At 30.3% G+C, this 6729-nt stretch overlaps 1 long non-coding RNA gene across 2 annotated transcripts; it reads right to left on the reverse strand.

Annotated features, from left to right (window-relative positions):
• Positions 1-773: 773 nt before the first annotated feature.
• On the reverse strand, positions 774-2959 carry LOC145077223 (uncharacterized). Of its 2 annotated transcripts, none has more exons than XR_013693022.1 (3): positions 1819-2959; positions 1569-1634; positions 774-1299 (listed from the first exon to the last, which is right to left on the reverse strand). It is a non-coding gene; the product is annotated as an uncharacterized LOC145077223 (long non-coding RNA). The 2 variants fall into 2 exon arrangements; XR_013693023.1 differs by having other exon boundaries at positions 774-996; positions 1116-1299; positions 1569-2959.
• Between the last annotated feature and the right edge of the window lie 3770 nt (positions 2960-6729).

Genomic DNA, 6729 nt, shown 5'->3' on the forward strand with positions numbered 1-6729 from the left:
GTGCAGTATTTCAGAGTCCGAGGTTTACCGAGTTATCCGAGGTGAGTCTTCTCACTATATTTTACCTAGAGTGGCAATTAGAGTTATGTGACAGAGTATATTGTATGCTATGTGTTATCTATATGATTCTATGCTATATATGATTCAGAGTTTACAGAGTTAGGATCGAATGGTCCATAGAGTTAGGACCAGAGGGTCCACAGAGTTATGGGACTGGAGGGTCCCACTTAGACACTTTGACTAAAGGGTCATACAGTGTTATAGCCTCAATTGTCTAATATGTGTTGCATGTGGTATTTTGGGGAACTCACTAAGCATTTATGCTTACAGTGTTTGGTGTTTTGTGTTTCAGGTACTAGTGAGGATCGTGGGAAGGCGCCGGCATGATAAATACACATATGAGGAGTCTTTATAATTTATGATCTTGTGTTGTGTTATGAATTGATATGTGAAACGATGAGATTTTATAATATTTATGAATGAAAATATGCTTTAAAATGTGAAAAATTGTTTGTAAAATTTCGGTGTTAGAGAAGAATCGCCAAGAGTTACAAATCTTGAATAATTACACCCGTTAAATGACATAAATTAGTCTTTAAACGATCAACCAGTTCACTTTATGATACAAAATCTTAAAGAAACTCGACCAATAATAAGTTTGTGATTTTTGAAAAAATTGAAAAAAGGAATGGATTCAAGAAACTTTGAAGAGTTTAATAACACATAGTTCATAATTTGTCCAACAAATTACCAAAAATACCGCTTTTGCATTACCAGATTGCCATTACTTTCAAAATTAGTACTTTCTAATTTCAAGAGCTTTATGTAAACTCCAAATACAAAGATTCATTCTACAGGTTCATAATAATTTTTTTTAATTTAAAATTCATTAATGAAAAAGAACAAATATATACATACGGATTTGCAAAAAAACCACCATAAACATTTTGAGGGATGTGGTTCGGATGAAGCCGAATATAATGAAGAATAATGGACCTGCATATGTATATGAAAAGGGTGTTTAGTGTTAATTTAAACCTTTGAAACATGTTTAGATTTAACATATTAAACAATATATATAAAAGAATAATTAAAAAAATATCCATATTTTTCACCATCTTTGACGACTTTTAAAGCCGTTAACCTTTTTGCAAAATGAACAAATCCAAACTTCTGTTTGCCGACTGCCATTGTAGGTGACATTACAAACTTTGTGACTTTCCTATGGTGTTGAAATAATGCCCTAAGATGCTCTATTTATGTGTTCTCTGGAATATTGTTCACATAAAATGCCCTCACCTATGAAAAAACAAAAAATGTTGTTATTTTCACATTTTAATGCATTAAATTTACATGAAACGAACAAAAGTTTGCAATAATAAACGTATATGTGTATATGTTTCTAAAAACCAATTCAACGATGTTGGGTTCAGGTCAAAAGTAAAAAATCTTAACATGTCAAAAGTCAGAATGGACGGATATCACTTTGCCAATATAGAACTTAACAATAATAACAAATGGTAGAATAGATAAGTATAATTGTATAATATTTATTCATTAAAGTTTACCTGAACAACAACAAAATGATAAGGTGTTAAATAGCATGGTCATAATACACTTAATCCAAACAACACCTAAAGAGGAAAAAAAGATGAACAGCTTAGTCGTGTATTTGAGATCTTGAATATGTAGTCAAAAGATACTGTAGATGAGAATGAAATTATATCAACAGTGTAAATTTCATTTTTATGCAGATTTAAAAGTAGTTGTTATTGAATGAAGCTAGTGTAGTGGATGATAGAATATAACTAATCTTACCGGTTCTTTGAAGCATTTCATCAAGCACGTGCATCCTCAAATATGCAAAGTTTGAACAACAAAAACAATACAATCCTTCTTTAAGTAAGTACCTTTTTAAGTCGCCAACATTTGAAAACAACACCAGCTGAAGGGAAGATATAGGATGCTAAGCACTTGACAAATCTATTAAAGAACATACAATAAAGGAAACCAAATGTATTTTTTTACACACTCTTCTGATTTCTGAACAGATTAATTAACCATAGCCACAATTCCACTTCAAAACTCTCTCCTACGATTTTCATAAAAAAAATGGAACACAAATTAAAAAACCTAACAATTTCCTATGAGTGCTGAGAAAGAAAAGACATATTTCAATCCAAATTTTGAAAACATCGAGAAATTGGGCGAGGATACTTGCTGATTATTTCAATGTTGAAAATAGTCAGGAAATTGAGGAACGATGATGCTTTGTTTCATCCTCTCGATTTCTTATGACTCATCTTGAAGGGTCGCCACAACAGCCTTTCAACCGGTAAGGAAAGTTCAACCCCACATGACCTCCAGCCACTGCCACCGGCAGCCAACGCCATCGCACCACCACCAGCATCAACATTGATATGTGTTATTAGTTGTTGTTGATTTCATGTCGAAATCAGCTTTGAAGGTAGTTATTTTCCAGAGTGAAGCAATGAAGCGGGATAATGGCGGTGGGAGAGAGAATAATGGTGAAAGAGAGCCGATATGGGCGTCCTTCCACTTTCTTTGTCATCGCGTTCACCCATATTTGTGTACATCTAAAAATTAAAGACGGAGAATGGATTTCACTTCCAGGCGGTGGATAATAAAAATCGATGTTGTACGCGTTTATAGATGGGCAAATAGATACAACAGTAGGAAGTAGATGTGGAGAAGAAGAGTCGATGCCCTCAACACGGCCGCCGTCAGCGAAAGGTTGAAGAAGGGAGAGGAATGTTCAATCGGAAGAAAGACAAAAAAAGGCCAGATTATTAATCAAAGAACTGGACGACTTCTTCTCTAAAGAAAGATCAAATAAACATTATAGGAGGTGGTGGAAAGCGGTGGAAGAGGTGAGATGCAGACACGTAGTACATTAATCAGAAGAGATAAAGAAGAAGATGTCGACAGCAACCCAATCCCCATTGGTATAAAGAGTCGATGCCATTAGAAGTAAATTCTAAGTAAAAAAATCATTTAACAACGAAACAACAAAAAAAAACTGAAGACAAATAGGGAAAGTAGAAGGACCGAAGAAGACAAAAAGCAAGAATCTTAGTACAGGACCGAAATAGACAAAATAGTTGCAAGTTTACTGTTGCTAACTTAGGAGATTTTTATTATATATATATATATATATATATATATATATATATATATATATATATATATATATATATATATATATATATATATATATATATGTGTGTGTGTGTGTGTGGAAAAAGTGAGTATACCCTTAAGGGTATATAAGCTTAGGTATCCAAACTCACAATACTACGTCGTTATGTATCATATATATACATTGTAATTGACCAATGTTCTTATAATTCAACTTCTAACTTGATTTACTTCCAAGATTTTTATACATTTCACATTTATCTTCCTCTTACATAATTTTCATTTTTAACTATAATATATATAGTCTAGTAGGTACTCGGCAAAAAGATATGATATAAGATGAAGATAATAGTGAAATTTCGAAAAATCTTGAAAATAAATCAAGTTAGGGTTGAAGTTTAAGAACATTATAATGAATATATCAAACAAAACGGCGTATTATGGTGGGTTTGGGTACCTAAGGTTATATACCCTTAAGGGTATATTAACTTTTCCATATATATATATATATATATATATATATATATATATATATATATATATATATATATATATATATATATATATATATATATATATATATATATAGGGGAATGATCAAATGAGAACACCTAAAAGGTTGAGGATACGAGAACAATTTTGGACCAATCAATATATAAAGGCATATTAGTAATTGTATATTTTAATTAAATTAAAATAAAATAAAAGTCAATCAAATTACCTTAAATTTAGGATCAGTTACCAAAAAAGAAATAAATATTTGATTTTTTATTTTTCTTATTAATGGAATATAAAAAAATATCTTTACCAAAATTTATTTTAAAACTGAAAATAAAATTAGTTTTTTTCTTTAAAAAAAATAATTTTTTTCTCATATTTCACGTTTTTTTGTGTTCAAAAAAATAAATAGAAATTGAACCCCAAATTAATACATTTGTATTCATAAATAATTTGTTTTTTCAAAAAACCTGATACTACTCCAATCAAAAATGGATACACATCAGTTTACAAGTAATCAAATTCCTTTTTTCAATCAACTGAAAATAAAAAGAGTGTAAAAATTATCATTTATTCATAAAAAGATCACATCTAATCATAAATAAATACACTAATTAACACATGATTACACTGTTATTCATAAATGAATACACTGTTATTAACAAATAAGTACCCTGTTATTCAGAAATGAATATATGAATACCTCTAATCATAAATAAATACATTCATTCACACATGAATGCACTGCTATTCGCAAATGAATACACTGCTATTTATAAATAAATATACATTCTAACATAAATGAATTCATCGTAATATAATATAACTTACATCTAAAAAAATATAGAACATAATACAATTTTTCATTCTCCTCTAGCTCAAATTCTTCACCTTTCATCTTCTCAAAAAAATCCAAAGTACCTCCACAAAACCCATATGGAAGAACTCTCAGAACCTTCATAGTCAGTTCAAAACTTTCTCTGGCATCTCTCTGATTAGCAATAAAGCATTGGATATTAACAATATAGTTTACCTTTGTCGAGCATTCAAACGTAACAGAAAAATTCAAAGAAATTCCCATGAAGAAGGTTGGCCTGTTATCAGATTACACAGAAAATTCATCCATTTTTCACAGGTTATTTGCAAGCACAGATTTAACGAAAACATGATCAACTGATTCTACATCAGAATTACAGAAAAGAGATCACAAATTTTGGACAACAATACCCTTGTCCAAATTTTGGACAATAATAATTGGATAGATAGATTTCAATTTAACACAAAAAAGTTGCAAATCAGATTGCTTGAGCTAATAAGTTTTTTTCCATGTGCCTAAACAAATGTTAGTAAAAAAAAAAGGAGTCAAAAGTAAAATTACCTTGTTTTGTCTCTGATTGAAGTGTCTCCTGGCCAAAAAAAACATGTATGTTCTCGGACGGGAGCCCACCTGAGCCAACCTCTATAATGAAATTGTTGCAATTCATCATAAGATCTTTTTTTCATTCCTCTATATTTCCCAGTTAAAAAGATGATGATGAGAAAAATGACATCCAAAGGCTGAGTAGATCCAACAGTTAGGGCTTTAAAGTGAAAGAGATGGAGATCAAAAAGAAATTGAATTTGAGACTGGTTAAAATGGAAGCAATCACGTGAAGAGAAAATAGACATGAACAAATTAAAAAGTACATATGAATCCTATAATGTAATTAGATTCATACATGAATATATACCACTAATCTTGATTGAATACACCACTAATCATAAATAAATACAAAGTATAAATTACACTTAGCCATTTAAATTCTTAAACTCATAGAAAAAATTTACATAGTTATTTTAGTTGCAACAAAATTCTGAATTTAAGCTCATAGATTAACAAAATTTTAAATGATGACAATTAAAGAGGATCATATACGAGCTCAATAGGTTCTAAAAAATAAGAAACCAAAATGCTTATTATGGAAAAAGCAACCAAGTGTAAAAGCCGATTTCTTTTGAAGTTCAAAATACGCAGAAGTCGCCCAAGAAACATGAAACATAAATTCATTGATAAGGAAACAAAAATAAAAGTTTATAATTACCACATTGGTTGCGAGTCAAAGGAATTTTATTTTGGTTCTTGTTCCACTATCAGCAAGCAATCCTTGAAATCTTTGGTGATGGATTGGCGGCCGAACCAAAAACAATATCCGACCTAGAAACACCGGCTAAACCAGAAACGCATTGAGGTGCCGACTTGCAATGCTCCGATTAGGAATGTGACAAACAATGGTGCGATGGAGGAAGGCTGAGGGAGGAAGAGATTAGGGTTGTGACAGATGATGGCGAGATGATGATGGTGCGATTAGGAAGAAATCGTGGAATACAGATGATGGGAGGCGGCTTATTGATTCAACCCTAGAGAGAGAAAGAGAAAGAGATGAAGTGGGGGCAAGTAATTTGAACGGAAATATGAGAGAGATTTAGAAATTATAGGAACGAGTTAAAGTTGCAATTACCATTATAGTCTTATGACCTTTTACAAGTCACACTTTAATATCTATGGTTTTAGAATTTACATAAATGACACGTTTGATAATAGCCTCATATCTGAATATTTAGATGGTCTAGATCCGTTCTCGCATTCTCAACCTTTTAGGTGTTCTCATTTGATCCTACTCATATATATATATATATATATATATATATATATATATATATATATATATATATATATATATATATATATATATATATTGTGTGCATGTATGATTGATTATGGACCAATCATTTTAGTTATTTTAAGAAAGTAATTAATGCATATTACATGTTGAAGATATAATGGGTATTAATTACATCTTCAGCATTTAATATGCATTAATTACTTTCTTAAAATAACTAAAATGATTGGTCCAGAATCAATCATACATGCACACAATATATATATATATATATATATATATATATATATATATATATATATATATATATATATATATATATAGGGTTAGGTTATTTTGTTTTCACTATCTACTGTGTGCATGTATGATTGATTCTGGACCAATCATTTTAGTTATTTTAAGAAAGTAATTA

This window comes from Lactuca serriola, chromosome 9, assembly GCF_051521515.1.
Source record: "Lactuca serriola cultivar US96UC23 chromosome 9, Lser_US96UC23_V15, whole genome shotgun sequence".
Classification (NCBI taxonomy): domain Eukaryota; kingdom Viridiplantae; phylum Streptophyta; class Magnoliopsida; order Asterales; family Asteraceae; genus Lactuca; species Lactuca serriola.